Here is a 16,568-nt window from a genome sequence, read left to right as displayed (position 1 = left end):
CCCATTCATGATGCAGTGGTGATGGGAATATTTTCTAGAAAGTTGGCACCAGTAACAGTGATGTTTAGGGGAACATAAATCAAGGGAAACACAACACAAAAAGTTCACATACACACACAGAATCATACCACTCATTTCACATACAGACATACCCAGTCTCATGCACACAAACCTACACCACCTAACCGTAATACAGCTTCTTCGTGGGACTATAGTAATTGGTCACATTACTTGTAAATCACTTTCTATCACCAGGACCCCTACTCTCATTCCCAGCACAAATTTGGAATCAGTTTGCTTCTACACTAAAACCAGCAAGAATGTCCCACTTTCTCATCTTCAAAGTTCTTCCTCCCCAAGTGACTGATTCCAGAATACATACCGTTTTCACCTTCTGGGAAGGCCACCTGCAATTACAGAAGAGAAAACACTATGAGGATAAGATCACAGTGATGCTCAGGTCTTTTGTTCATTTGCTGACAGTAGAAAACCTGATAAGAAACAGTGGTCCAGGGAACCCAGCAAGGGTTATCAGAGCAAACCTACTCAGGCTGAAAGGCAAGAACTTGGCTGGGAGGATGGAACTTCCAAGTCCATTTAGGTTGGAAATTACAGAATTCTTTGCCTAGAAGAAAAATCGCTGCAGGAGAGAGAGCTCCATACTCAACAGGCTGTAATGGATGCTGTCAATTGTAAGGTCCTGTGGAATCAGGCATCATGAGTTGGTCATAGACTCTCACTCCACATTCTCCCAACCAAGGGAATTGTATGTATCTGGAAGGAATACCCTCAAATATTCATAACTTAATTCTATTGAAAGAGAAATAAAGCAATATTTCTATCTCAGACCAGAAAAAATCCAGCTTACCGTGGGGATCCACGGAGGCTTTTCCTCTGTCCTATCACGGTGCAGGTCATCCGCCACATCCTCAGGGAGAGCTGGAGGGACACAGAGTAACTGTCAGGACACTGGTGATGCGGCTCAGGAAATACTCAGGGGCTTTCCTCTCGATGAGGACATGGGGTGGTGTGTATGGATGTGGGAGGTTAGTAAGTGTGGGCTGAGCTGGTGTTGGGCCATCCTCTTTGGGGGATGAAGGAAGGCAAAGGACAAGAGGAAGGAAGTGAAAACAGAGCTTTGGCTTTCTAGCAAAGGGGAATCTCATGAGAAGGGAAGGGTCAATCTAAAAAATGGTAAACACTAAAATGCATGCTCTGTTTCAATGACACAGACCCATGCCCCATCCTGCCTCTTTTGAGCTCCTGCTAAATTGCCACTGTCGCTTGATTTTTCCCAGATCACTCTTTCCCCAGCATCCACAATGCCAGCTACTGCATTTATCATGTCTTCTGTTGTATGATATTTTATACTTGATTAACAGCAACCTCCATTAAAGGACTGAATTCAATCCTAGACAAAATATGCTCTATTTATTCACTAATCACTTGTCTTAAAGAAAATCAAATACACAAGATTTGACAAAACTGAAGTCCTACCATTTAGATACAGCCACTATCAATCGTATCATATTTTTCTCCCAGTCTTTGTTTTCTATACAATGTACGTATGCCCACTGAGCCAGGGGCTGTCCATACTCTAGGGAGCTGTTCCATAAGTGGGACACTTCGTTATGAAGAGGGAGCCCGGACTGAGCACAGCCTGTCTCTAACCCAGCTGTGCAGCAGAAGTGTACAGGCTAACAGTCAGGTTCCACTTTGAGTCCTTGGGTGTGGGCTAAAGGAACTGACCAATTCTACGGCTTATGGTAATGTTATCCAATACAATAAAATAGCTCCCTGATTCTTATCTGCTTTTGGCCTTGTTTAAGCAATGACACCAGCACTGACAGATATGACCTGTACTGTATACATGGGGTCTCACACCTCTCAGAATCTGTGAGCTGACCAGGAGAATGCAGGTCCTGAGGTGAATTTCACATTAATGACTGTGCCAAAGTCAACTGATAAGCCCACCCATAGCTGCCCTGGATTCTGTGACCACTAATGCCACCTGATGGGCAAGGTCTGGACCTTTGGAGATGCGAGGACTTCCAGCCAAGGATACGGATGCAGGGACTCCCTTGCTCCATGACTGAGGATCCCTTGGCTGAGTGGTAAGTGCAGGTCAGGGATCCAGAGCACCCACATTGGGACCCACCCCTGGGTTCTCAGTTTGGCTTTTCCACTTAGGAGGTCAAGAGCTTAGAACATTTATCTCTGCACCATCTCCTTCTGAGGAAAAGGAATATTAACCAAATCTGGGCAACAGCTGTGTTGAGGGAAGAACAAGGTAGTGTACAGACAGTGTGCAGTGGTGATGAGCTTTGTTGACAGGTGAATTGTGCTGTGTAAGAGGGAAATATCTCCTCAGGAAACACACACACACTCACGCATGCAGGTTCACAATCACACCACATAGACCCCAACCACATAGACACATGGACCCCACCCCAACCCTGATACACACAAACCCACATCATCTAAATGATGCAGTTACTTCCAAGACCATAGAACTTGGGCATGGCTCTTTACTGGGAAATCACTCTCTAGCTCTACACCCCCAGCCCTCATCCCTGGAGGGACCCTGAATCAGGGTGTCTCTCCAAGCAAAGCCAGCAAGAGAGTCCCACCTTCTTCATCATCTAGATTGTTCCTCAGAACAGGGGTGAACTCTGAATACATACCCTTTTTGTTTGCTGTCCAATCCACCTGTGATTAGAGAAGAGAAAACAGTGTAAGGATCTCAGCATCCTGTGCTCTGTGGACACAGGTATTTCATCTCTTTTTTTGCCCTCAGAAAACCAAATGGGAAACGGTTGTTGAGTCAATGGCCCCAAAAGAAACCAGAGAAGACAGCTGTGGGAAAGGCTGGAGCTTTGCCTGGAAGATCTCTCAGGTCCACTTTGAGGAGCAAATACAAAAGTCTATTTCAAGGAGGGAAATTTTCTGCTGAGGAAAGTGTGTCTGACTCTACAGTTTCTAACTGGTGTTGCCATTTTTTAAATGGCCTTTTGAATGAGTTATCTGTTGGGAAAGACCTTCACTCAGCATTCATCCAACCAAGCAAAATTGTATACATCAGCTGTCTTGAACATTGTAGATCTTCAGATCTGAAATCAATTGGAAAAGAAAGAAATGAAGCAAACTTTTAATCTCTGATAAATAAGGGGAGCTTACCCTGGAGGTAGCAGGAGCCCCTTTGATTGTCCTCACATGGGGCAGTTTCTCCAACAGGTCCTCAGGGGGCTCTAGGAGGACACAGAGTAAGTGTCAGGACACTGGTGATGCTGCTCAGGAATTACTCAGAGAGCCTCGTTAATGTGGACACAGGGTGGGAGTGTATGGAGGCAGGTGGTTACTGAGTGTGGACTGAGGTGCTGTTGGACAAACCTCCCTGGTGGGTGGAGGAAGGCAAAGGGGAGGAACATTTCAGAAATGAGGAAGAGAACCTTTAGCTTTCTAGCTGTAGGGAACCTAATCAATTTGAAAGTGTCAGTCTGAAAAAGCTTAAACACTAACATTGCACTATGTTTCAGTAGAGAGTCCCACGGCCCCTCTGCCCATTTCAAAGTCCCTCCAAATCCCCCTTCTTCTTGAAATGTTACAAGACTCTTTCAGCTTCCTTCTAATCAAATATGTTGCTCCTTCATTCATCGTCCATTCTGTTGGATTTCTGACTTATTTTATTGTGATGAAATATACATATTTATGCTTTTCATAATTTTTAAGTATACAGTTCACTAGCATTTCTTACTTTCACAATGCTGTGTACCCATCAACACAATCTACATCTTAATCTTTTTCATCATTTCAACGTAACCTCTGTACCCATTAAATCATAATCCACCTTACTCCTGCCTCCTGACCTTGGTAATTTCTACTGCCGGTGTCTGTGAGTTTGCCTACACTAGGTACCTCATACAAGTGGAATCATATAATATTTGTCTTTCTGCGCCTGCCTTATTTCACTAACAATAATATATTTTTTATATTATTTGGATCATTCATTTTGTAGCATAAGTCAATCTTTAATTCCTTTTTATGGTTGAAAATTATTCCATTCTGTGTATATATCACATTTTATTTATCCATTCATCACCTCATGGACTTTGGATTGTTTCTATCTTTTGGCTACTAAGAATAATGCGACTATGAACATTCGTGTACACATTTCTTTATGGCACCATAATGGTGACAAATAATATTGTACATATTTCAAATATCATTGAATATAACAACACAAGGTGTGACTCTGAGGTGAACTATGGACTTTTCATTAGTAAAAATATACTTACATTGTTTCACTAATTGTAACAAATGTACTTCACCTATGCTATATATTATTAATAGCTGAAACTGGAGTGATAGGATACAGGAATTTTCTGTATTGCATGTACATGTTTTATGTCAATGTATTCCTGTTCTAAATAATGTCTAATAATTTAAAGAAATCTCAAAACATGGTTTCAGGGATGGATGTGTTGTTGCTGATGTTCAAAAATCAGCTAATGTCTAAACCATAACTAGAGACCATCTTCCCTCTTAAACATGAACCAAATGTTGAATTTTAAATGCATGCTGCAGAGCACAGGGAGAACAGCTCGGTGCTTTGTGACCACCTGGAGGGGTGGGATGGGGAGGGTGGGAGGGAGGGAGATGCATGAGGGAAGGGATGTGGGTACAGATGTATATGTATGACTGATTCACTTTGTTATAAAGCAGAAACTAATAAAAAAACAAAATTCAAAAAATAAATAAATAAATAAACAAATAAATAAATAAATAAATAAATAAATGCATGTTTACTTCCATGGTTAAAACAGTACCAGCTGGCTTAGTAAGTTTCAATTTGAACACATGGAATAAAAGAAGAATACTGCTTAATATTTCATAGCTTTTTCTTCAATATGAGGCACTGAATCAACTAGAATAATTATTCTTGAGTGAACCGAACGAGACATTTTCCACAGTACCTTCAGCTGGGTCATTTATAGGGTGCATCCTAAAATGTGGCCGGATGCGGATCTTTTTCAGCCAGCCTGGGGTTGATATTCTTGACCTCTGATGAGTGTTTCTTCTTCTCACAATCTGGGAGCAGCATCCTGGGAAATGCATTACAATAGAGACAACTATTGACATCTTGCTGGCAGAAGACCATGGGGAAATTAGCAATAATTTATTCACAGTTCAATCCTTTGGTCCCTTTCCTCACCAGCGGCCCAGCAGAGCCTCCTGAATCAAAGTTGGACTTAGGAAGATCTTGCAGTTTGGTATGCAGTGAAAACACCCAACAGACAGGTTTTGTGGGCAAATATCTTTATTTAACTGAGAATGTCTAGAAACTCAGCAAACCATTGGGACCATGACTGATGGACTGGATTCAAATCCCGTTTAGAAGAAGCATGTACTTGGGAAAGATATGTAGATCCCTCTTTGCCTCAGTTCCCTGTTCTGAGATGTAGAAATGTTAACATGGCCTACATTTAGCATTATGTCATGTGGCCAAAAATGATTGAATACAGGTAAAATGTTTGAAAAATAAAGGACTGGTGCTTCACAAATGCTCTATAAGTGTTCAATCCTGAATGATGGCAAGAAGAAGCTGGATATTTTGTAGCTGTTGGAGGGAGAGAAGGGATTTGACGGCTCCAAGTAAAGGGGGATTCAAGCTTACTCTTCAGCTTTTTCATGGGAACAATGCTTTACAGCTCATGGAGAATATCCATTATCATGTCTGACACCCAGCCCTGTTGGGGGTGAAGGGGAGGGCAAAGTGGGGGCTGTAACCCATATGTTATGGTGGAGGGTGTGGAAATTTAGAGAGATAAGTGACTGTCCAAGAGTCACAACCATGATGAATGATGGATCACGGACAGGACAGACAGAGCCAGTGCCTACCCTGAGCTCAATCCCTGGGGTAGATCTCTTGGTTGTGTCTTCACTGTATGCAGTGTTCCTTGCCCAGCACACAGAAACAGGGCCGGCACAAGTGATGGAAGACAGACTTTCCGCAGGAGAAGGACATTTCCTTTCCTTAGCACAGAATCTGATAGTGAATATTAGCCTCAAAGGAGAAAGGTGGAGTGAATTTCCTCCATCTACTCCTGGAGGCTCCTTCTTTCTCGGATTCCTCCAGAACTGGGTGTGGCATGTGGGTACAAGCATGGGCTCCCTGCAAAAGGAAGGAGGCCTGCCTAGCACTAGGTGCTTCAGGTAAGGGGGGAGGACTCATCCCGAGGCTCTAATAGGAAACAGTTAGAATGAGGGAAGTGGCAGAGAGATGTATCATAACCATTCAGAATGCTATGAGACCTACTAAGAGATGAGATTTCTTATTAAATGAAGTTGTAATTGACCCAGTAGTAGGCATGCTGAAACCCAGTTTTGTTCATTAAGAATCCAGCCATGGAACAACTAAGTCCGTGCACCACAACTACTAAGCCTGTGCTCTAGAGCCCGCAAGTCACAACTACTGAGCCCAGGTGCCACAACTATTGAAGCCCATGCACCTAGAGCCCGCGCTCTGGAACAACAGAAGCCACCGAAATGAGAAGGCCGCACAGGGCAACGAAGACACAACACAGCCAAAAGAAAAAAAAAAGAATCCAGTAAACATTTGCCTGGGTGGTGATAGGATTTGTTTTCCAGGTTAAATGAGGCTCACTTGGTATAAAATCAATGCACACATTGAAAGTGTACAGTTTATTTACTTTTATATCCATACCCATTCATGATGCAGTGGTGATGGGAATATTTTCTAGAAAGTTGGCACCAGTAACAGTGATGTTTAGGGGAACATAAATCAAGGGAAACACAACACAAAAAGTTCACATACACACACAGAATCATACCACTCATTTCACATACAGACATACCCAGTCTCATGCACACAAACCTACACCACCTAACCGTAATACAGCTTCTTCGTGGGACTATAGTAATTGGTCACATTACTTGTAAATCACTTTCTATCACCAGGACCCCTACTCTCATTCCCAGCACAAATTTGGAATCAGTTTGCTTCTACACTAAAACCAGCAAGAATGTCCCACTTTCTCATCTTCAAAGTTCTTCCTCCCCAAGTGACTGATTCCAGAATACATACCGTTTTCACCTTCTGGGAAGGCCACCTGCAATTACAGAAGAGAAAACACTATGAGGATAAGATCACAGTGATGCTCAGGTCTTTTGTTCATTTGCTGACAGTAGAAAACCTGATAAGAAACAGTGGTCCAGGGAACCCAGCAAGGGTTATCAGAGCAAACCTACTCAGGCTGAAAGGCAAGAACTTGGCTGGGAGGATGGAACTTCCAAGTCCATTTAGGTTGGAAATTACAGAATTCTTTGCCTAGAAGAAAAATCGCTGCAGGAGAGAGAGCTCCATACTCAACAGGCTGTAATGGATGCTGTCAATTGTAAGGTCCTGTGGAATCAGGCATCATGAGTTGGTCATAGACTCTCACTCCACATTCTCCCAACCAAGGGAATTGTATGTATCTGGAAGGAATACCCTCAAATATTCATAACTTAATTCTATTGAAAGAGAAATAAAGCAATATTTCTATCTCAGACCAGAAAAAATCCAGCTTACCGTGGGGATCCACGGAGGCTTTTCCTCTGTCCTATCACGGTGCAGGTCATCCGCCACATCCTCAGGGAGAGCTGGAGGGACACAGAGTAACTGTCAGGACACTGGTGATGCGGCTCAGGAAATACTCAGGGGCTTTCCTCTCGATGAGGACATGGGGTGGTGTGTATGGATGTGGGAGGTTAGTAAGTGTGGGCTGAGCTGGTGTTGGGCCATCCTCTTTGGGGGATGAAGGAAGGCAAAGGACAAGAGGAAGGAAGTGAAAACAGAGCTTTGGCTTTCTAGCAAAGGGAAATCTCATGAGAAGGGAAGGGTCAATCTAAAAAATGGTAAACACTAAAATGCATGCTCTGTTTCAATGACACAGACCCATGCCCCATCCTGCCTCTTTGGAGCTCCTGCTAAATTGCCACTGTCGCTTGATTTTTCCCAGATCACTCTTTCCCCAGCATCCACAATGCCAGCTACTGCATTTATCATGTCTTCTGTTGTATGATATTTTATACTTGATTAACAGCAACCTCCATTAAAGGACTGAATTCAATCCTAGACAAAATATGCTCTATTTATTCACTAATCACTTGTCTTAAAGAAAATCAAATACACAAGATTTGACAAAACTGAAGTCCTACCATTTAGATACAGCACTATCAATCGTATCATATTTTTCTCCCAGTCTTTGTTTTCTATACAATGTACGTATGCCCACTGAGCCAGGGGCTGTCCATACTCTAGGGAGCTGTTCCATAAGTGGGACACTTCGTTATGAAGAGGGAGCCCGGACTGAGCACAGCCTGTCTCTAACCCAGCTGTGCAGCAGAAGTGTACAGGCTAACAGTCAGGTTCCACTTTGAGTCCTTGGGTGTGGGCTAAAGGAACTGACCAATTCTACGGCTTATGGTAATGTTATCCAATACAATAAAATAGCTCCCTGATTCTTATCTGCTTTTGGCCTTGTTTAAGCAATGACACCAGCACTGACAGATATGACCTGTACTGTATACATGGGGTCTCACACCTCTCAGAATCTGTGAGCTGACCAGGAGAATGCAGGTCCTGAGGTGAATTTCACATTAATGACTGTGCCAAAGTCAACTGATAAGCCCACCCATAGCTGCCCTGGATTCTGTGACCACTAATGCCACCTGATGGGCAAGGTCTGGACCTTTGGAGATGCGAGGACTTCCAGCCAAGGATACGGATGCAGGGACTCCCTTGCTCCATGACTGAGGATCCCTTGGCTGAGTGGTAAGTGCAGGTCAGGGATCCAGAGCACCCACATTGGGACCCACCCCTGGGTTCTCAGTTTGGCTTTTCCACTTAGGAGGTCAAGAGCTTAGAACATTTATCTCTGCACCATCTCCTTCTGAGGAAAAGGAATATTAACCAAATCTGGGCAACAGCTGTGTTGAGGGAAGAACAAGGTAGTGTACAGACAGTGTGCAGTGGTGATGAGCTTTGTTGACAGGTGAATTGTGCTGTGTAAGAGGGAAATATCTCCTCAGGAAACACACACACACTCACGCATGCAGGTTCACAATCACACCACATAGACCCCAACCACATAGACACATGGACCCCACCCCAACCCTGATACACACAAACCCACATCATCTAAATGATGCAGTTACTTCCAAGACCATAGAACTTGGGCATGGCTCTTTACTGGGAAATCACTCTCTAGCTCTACACCCCCAGCCCTCATCCCTGGAGGGACCCTGAATCAGGGTGTCTCTCCAAGCAAAGCCAGCAAGAGAGTCCCACCTTCTTCATCATCTAGATTGTTCCTCAGAACAGGGGTGAACTCTGAATACATACCGTTTTTGTTTGCTGTCCAATCCACCTGTGATTAGAGAAGAGAAAACAGTGTAAGGATCTCAGCATCCTGTGCTCTGTGGACACAGGTATTTCATCTCTTTTTTTGCCCTCAGAAAACCAAATGGGAAACGGTTGTTGAGTCAATGGCCCCAAAAGAAACCAGAGAAGACAGCTGTGGGAAAGGCTGGAGCTTTGCCTGGAAGATCTCTCAGGTCCACTTTGAGGAGCAAATACAAAAGTCTATTTCAAGGAGGGAAATTTTCTGCTGAGGAAAGTGTGTCTGACTCTACAGTTTCTAACTGGTGTTGCCATTTTTTAAATGGCCTTTTGAATGAGTTATCTGTTGGGAAAGACCTTCACTCAGCATTCATCCAACCAAGCAAAATTGTATACATCAGCTGTCTTGAACATTGTAGATCTTCAGATCTGAAATCAATTGGAAAAGAAAGAAATGAAGCAAACTTTTAATCTCTGATAAATAAGGGGAGCTTACCCTGGAGGTAGCAGGAGCCCCTTTGATTGTCCTCACATGGGGCAGTTTCTCCAACAGGTCCTCAGGGGGGCTCTAGGAGGACACAGAGTAAGTGTCAGGACACTGGTGATGCTGCTCAGGAATTACTCAGAGAGCCTCGTTAATGTGGACACAGGGTGGGAGTGTATGGAGGCAGGTGGTTACTGAGTGTGGACTGAGGTGCTGTTGGACAAACCTCCCTGGTGGGTGGAGGAAGGCAAAGGGGAGGAACATTTCAGAAATGAGGAAGAGAACCTTTAGCTTTCTAGCTGTAGGGAACCTAATCAATTTGAAAGTGTCAGTCTGAAAAAGCTTAAACACTAACATTGCACTATGTTTCAGTAGAGAGTCCCACGGCCCCTCTGCCCATTTCAAAGTCCCTCCAAATCCCCCTTCTTCTTGAAATGTTACAAGACTCTTTCAGCTTCCTTCTAATCAAATATGTTGCTCCTTCATTCATCGTCCATTCTGTTGGATTTCTGACTTATTTTATTGTGATGAAATATACATATTTATGCTTTTCATAATTTTTAAGTATACAGTTCACTAGCATTTCTTACTTTCACAATGCTGTGTACCCATCAACACAATCTACATCTTAATCTTTTTCATCATTTCAACGTAACCTCTGTACCCATTAAATCATAATCCACCTTACTCCTGCCTCCTGACCTTGGTAATTTCTACTGCCGGTGTCTGTGAGTTTGCCTACACTAGGTACCTCATACAAGTGGAATCATATAATATTTGTCTTTCTGCGCCTGCCTTATTTCACTAACAATAATATATTTTTTATATTATTTGGATCATTCATTTTGTAGCATAAGTCAATCTTTAATTCCTTTTTATGGTTGAAAATTATTCCATTCTGTGTATATATCACATTTTATTTATCCATTCATCACCTCATGGACTTTGGATTGTTTCTATCTTTTGGCTACTAAGAATAATGCGACTATGAACATTCGTGTACACATTTCTTTATGGCACCATAATGGTGACAAATAATATTGTACATATTTCAAATATCATTGAATATAACAACACAAGGTGTGACTCTGAGGTGAACTATGGACTTTTCATTAGTAAAAATATACTTACATTGTTTCACTAATTGTAACAAATGTACTTCACCTATGCTATATATTATTAATAGCTGAAACTGGAGTGATAGGATACAGGAATTTTCTGTATTGCATGTACATGTTTTATGTCAATGTATTCCTGTTCTAAATAATGTCTAATAATTTAAAGAAATCTCAAAACATGGTTTCAGGGATGGATGTGTTGTTGCTGATGTTCAAAAATCAGCTAATGTCTAAACCATAACTAGAGACCATCTTCCCTCTTAAACATGAACCAAATGTTGAATTTTAAATGCATGCTGCAGAGCACAGGGAGAACAGCTCGGTGCTTTGTGACCACCTGGAGGGGTGGGATGGGGAGGGTGGGAGGGAGGGAGATGCATGAGGGAAGGGATGTGGGAACAGATGTATATGTATGACTGATTCACTTTGTTATAAAGCAGAAACTAATAAAAAAATAAAATTCAAAAAATAAATAAATAAATAAATAAATAAATAAATAAATAAATAAATAAATAAATGCATGTTTACTTCCATGGTTAAAACAGTACCAGCTGGCTTAGTAAGTTTCAATTTGAACACATGGAATAAAAGAAGAATACTGCTTAATATTTCATAGCTTTTTCTTCAATATGAGGCACTGAATCAACTAGAATAATTATTCTTGAGTGAACCGAACGAGACATTTTCCACAGTACCTTCAGCTGGGTCATTTATAGGGTGCATCCTAAAATGTGGCCGGATGCGGATCTTTTTCAGCCAGCCTGGGGTTGATATTCTTGACCTCTGATGAGTGTTTCTTCTTCTCACAATCTGGGAGCAGCATCCTGGGAAATGCATTACAATAGAGACAACTATTGACATCTTGCTGGCAGAAGACCATGGGGAAATTAGCAATAATTTATTCACAGTTCAATCCTTTGGTCCCTTTCCTCACCAGCGGCCCAGCAGAGCCTCCTGAATCAAAGTTGGACTTAGGAAGATCTTGCAGTTTGGTATGCAGTGAAAACACCCAACAGACAGGTTTTGTGGGCAAATATCTTTATTTAACTGAGAATGTCTAGAAACTCAGCAAACCATTGGGACCATGACTGATGGACTGGATTCAAATCCCGTTTAGAAGAAGCATGTACTTGGGAAAGATATGTAGATCCCTCTTTGCCTCAGTTCCCTGTTCTGAGATGTAGAAATGTTAACATGGCCTACATTTAGCATTATGTCATGTGGCCAAAAATGATTGAATACAGGTAAAATGTTTGAAAAATAAAGGACTGGTGCTTCACAAATGCTCTATAAGTGTTCAATCCTGAATGATGGCAAGAAGAAGCTGGATATTTTGTAGCTGTTGGAGGGAGAGAAGGGATTTGACGGCTCCAAGTAAAGGGGGATTCAAGCTTACTCTTCAGCTTTTTCATGGGAACAATGCTTTACAGCTCATGGAGAATATCCATTATCATGTCTGACACCCAGCCCTGTTGGGGGTGAAGGGGAGGGCAAAGTGGGGGCTGTAACCCATATGTTATGGTGGAGGGTGTGGAAATTTAGAGAGATAAGTGACTGTCCAAGAGTCACAACCATGATGAATGATGGATCACGGACAGGACAGACAGAGCCAGTGCCTACCCTGAGCTCAATCCCTGGGGTAGATCTCTTGGTTGTGTCTTCACTGTATGCAGTGTTCCTTGCCCAGCACACAGAAACAGGGCCGGCACAAGTGATGGAAGACAGACTTTCCGCAGGAGAAGGACATTTCCTTTCCTTAGCACAGAATCTGATAGTGAATATTAGCCTCAAAGGAGAAAGGTGGAGTGAATTTCCTCCATCTACTCCTGGAGGCTCCTTCTTTCTCGGATTCCTCCAGAACTGGGTGTGGCATGTGGGTACAAGCATGGGCTCCCTGCAAAAGGAAGGAGGCCTGCCTAGCACTAGGTGCTTCAGGTAAGGGGGGAGGACTCATCCCGAGGCTCTAATAGGAAACAGTTAGAATGAGGGAAGTGGCAGAGAGATGTATCATAACCATTCAGAATGCTATGAGACCTACTAAGAGATGAGATTTCTTATTAAATGAAGTTGTAATTGACCCAGTAGTAGGCATGCTGAAACCCAGTTTTGTTCATTAAGAATCCAGCCATGGAACAACTAAGTCCGTGCACCACAACTACTAAGCCTGTGCTCTAGAGCCCGCAAGTCACAACTACTGAGCCCAGGTGCCACAACTATTGAAGCCCATGCACCTAGAGCCCGCGCTCTGGAACAACAGAAGCCACCGAAATGAGAAGGCCGCACAGGGCAACGAAGACACAACACAGCCAAAAGAAAAAAAAAAGAATCCAGTAAACATTTGCCTGGGTGGTGATAGGATTTGTTTTCCAGGTTAAATGAGGCTCACTTGGTATAAAATCAATGCACACATTGAAAGTGTACAGTTTATTTACTTTTATATCCATACCCATTCATGATGCAGTGGTGATGGGAATATTTTCTAGAAAGTTGGCACCAGTAACAGTGATGTTTAGGGGAACATAAATCAAGGGAAACACAACACAAAAAGTTCACATACACACACAGAATCATACCACTCATTTCACATACAGACATACCCAGTCTCATGCACACAAACCTACACCACCTAACCGTAATACAGCTTCTTCGTGGGACTATAGTAATTGGTCACATTACTTGTAAATCACTTTCTATCACCAGGACCCCTACTCTCATTCCCAGCACAAATTTGGAATCAGTTTGCTTCTACACTAAAACCAGCAAGAATGTCCCAGTTTCTCATCTTCAAAGTTCTTCCTCCCCAAGTGACTGATTCCAGAATACATACCGTTTTCACCTTCTGGGAAGGCCACCTGCAATTACAGAAGAGAAAACACTATGAGGATAAGATCACAGTGATGCTCAGGTCTTTTGTTCATTTGCTGACAGTAGAAAACCTGATAAGAAACAGTGGTCCAGGGAACCCAGCAAGGGTTATCAGAGCAAACCTACTCAGGCTGAAAGGCAAGAACTTGGCTGGGAGGATGGAACTTCCAAGTCCATTTAGGTTGGAAATTACAGAATTCTTTGCCTAGAAGAAAAATCGCTGCAGGAGAGAGAGCTCCATACTCAACAGGCTGTAATGGATGCTGTCAATTGTAAGGTCCTGTGGAATCAGGCATCATGAGTTGGTCATAGACTCTCACTCCACATTCTCCCAACCAAGGGAATTGTATGTATCTGGAAGGAATACCCTCAAATATTCATAACTTAATTCTATTGAAAGAGAAATAAAGCAATATTTCTATCTCAGACCAGAAAAAATCCAGCTTACCGTGGGGATCCACGGAGGCTTTTCCTCTGTCCTATCACGGTGCAGGTCATCCGCCACATCCTCAGGGAGAGCTGGAGGGACACAGAGTAACTGTCAGGACACTGGTGATGCGGCTCAGGAAATACTCAGGGGCTTTCCTCTCGATGAGGACATGGGGTGGTGTGTATGGATGTGGGAGGTTAGTAAGTGTGGGCTGAGCTGGTGTTGGGCCATCCTCTTTGGGGGATGAAGGAAGGCAAAGGACAAGAGGAAGGAAGTGAAAACAGAGCTTTGGCTTTCTAGCAAAGGGGAATCTCATGAGAAGGGAAGGGTCAATCTAAAAAATGGTAAACACTAAAATGCATGCTCTGTTTCAATGACACAGACCCATGCCCCATCCTGCCTCTTTTGAGCTCCTGCTAAATTGCCACTGTCGCTTGATTTTTCCCAGATCACTCTTTCCCCAGCATCCACAATGCCAGCTACTGCATTTATCATGTCTTCTGTTGTATGATATTTTATACTTGATTAACAGCAACCTCCATTAAAGGACTGAATTCAATCCTAGACAAAATATGCTCTATTTATTCACTAATCACTTGTCTTAAAGAAAATCAAATACACAAGATTTGACAAAACTGAAGTCCTACCATTTAGATACAGCCACTATCAATCGTATCATATTTTTCTCCCAGTCTTTGTTTTCTATACAATGTACGTATGCCCACTGAGCCAGGGGCTGTCCATACTCTAGGGAGCTGTTCCATAAGTGGGACACTTCGTTATGAAGAGGGAGCCCGGACTGAGCACAGCCTGTCTCTAACCCAGCTGTGCAGCAGAAGTGTACAGGCTAACAGTCAGGTTCCACTTTGAGTCCTTGGGTGTGGGCTAAAGGAACTGACCAATTCTACGGCTTATGGTAATGTTATCCAATACAATAAAATAGCTCCCTGATTCTTATCTGCTTTTGGCCTTGTTTAAGCAATGACACCAGCACTGACAGATATGACCTGTACTGTATACATGGGGTCTCACACCTCTCAGAATCTGTGAGCTGACCAGGAGAATGCAGGTCCTGAGGTGAATTTCACATTAATGACTGTGCCAAAGTCAACTGATAAGCCCACCCATAGCTGCCCTGGATTCTGTGACCACTAATGCCACCTGATGGGCAAGGTCTGGACCTTTGGAGATGCGAGGACTTCCAGCCAAGGATACGGATGCAGGGACTCCCTTGCTCCATGACTGAGGATCCCTTGGCTGAGTGGTAAGTGCAGGTCAGGGATCCAGAGCACCCACATTGGGACCCACCCCTGGGTTCTCAGTTTGGCTTTTCCACTTAGGAGGTCAAGAGCTTAGAACATTTATCTCTGCACCATCTCCTTCTGAGGAAAAGGAATATTAACCAAATCTGGGCAACAGCTGTGTTGAGGGAAGAACAAGGTAGTGTACAGACAGTGTGCAGTGGTGATGAGCTTTGTTGACAGGTGAATTGTGCTGTGTAAGAGGGAAATATCTCCTCAGGAAACACACACACACTCACGCATGCAGGTTCACAATCACACCACATAGACCCCAACCACATAGACACATGGACCCCACCCCAACCCTGATACACACAAACCCACATCATCTAAATGATGCAGTTACTTCCAAGACCATAGAACTTGGGCATGGCTCTTTACTGGGAAATCACTCTCTAGCTCTACACCCCCAGCCCTCATCCCTGGAGGGACCCTGAATCCGGGTGTCTCTCCAAGCAAAGCCAGCAAGAGAGTCCCACCTTCTTCATCATCTAGATTGTTCCTCAGAACAGGGGTGAACTCTGAATACATACCGTTTTTGTTTGCTGTCCAATCCACCTGTGATTAGAGAAGAGAAAACAGTGTAAGGATCTCAGCATCCTGTGCTCTGTGGACACAGGTATTTCATCTCTTTTTTTGCCCTCAGAAAACCAAATGGGAAACGGTTGTTGAGTCAATGGCCCCAAAAGAAACCAGAGAAGACAGCTGTGGGAAAGGCTGGAGCTTTGCCTGGAAGATCTCTCAGGTCCACTTTGAGGAGCAAATACAAAAGTCTATTTCAAGGAGGGAAATTTTCTCCTGAGGAAAGTGTGTCTGACTCTACAGTTTCTAACTGGTGTTGCCATTTTTTAAATGGCATTTTGAATGAGTTATCTGTTGGGAAAGACCTTCACTCAGCATTCATCCAACCAAGCAAAATTGTATACATCAGCTGTCTTGAACATTGTAGATCTTCAGATCTGAAATC

This window comes from Mesoplodon densirostris, chromosome 12 (genome assembly GCF_025265405.1).
Source record: "Mesoplodon densirostris isolate mMesDen1 chromosome 12, mMesDen1 primary haplotype, whole genome shotgun sequence".
Classification (NCBI taxonomy): Eukaryota; Metazoa; Chordata; class Mammalia; order Artiodactyla; family Ziphiidae; genus Mesoplodon; species Mesoplodon densirostris.
Note: the sequence above shows the minus strand (reverse complement) of the source record.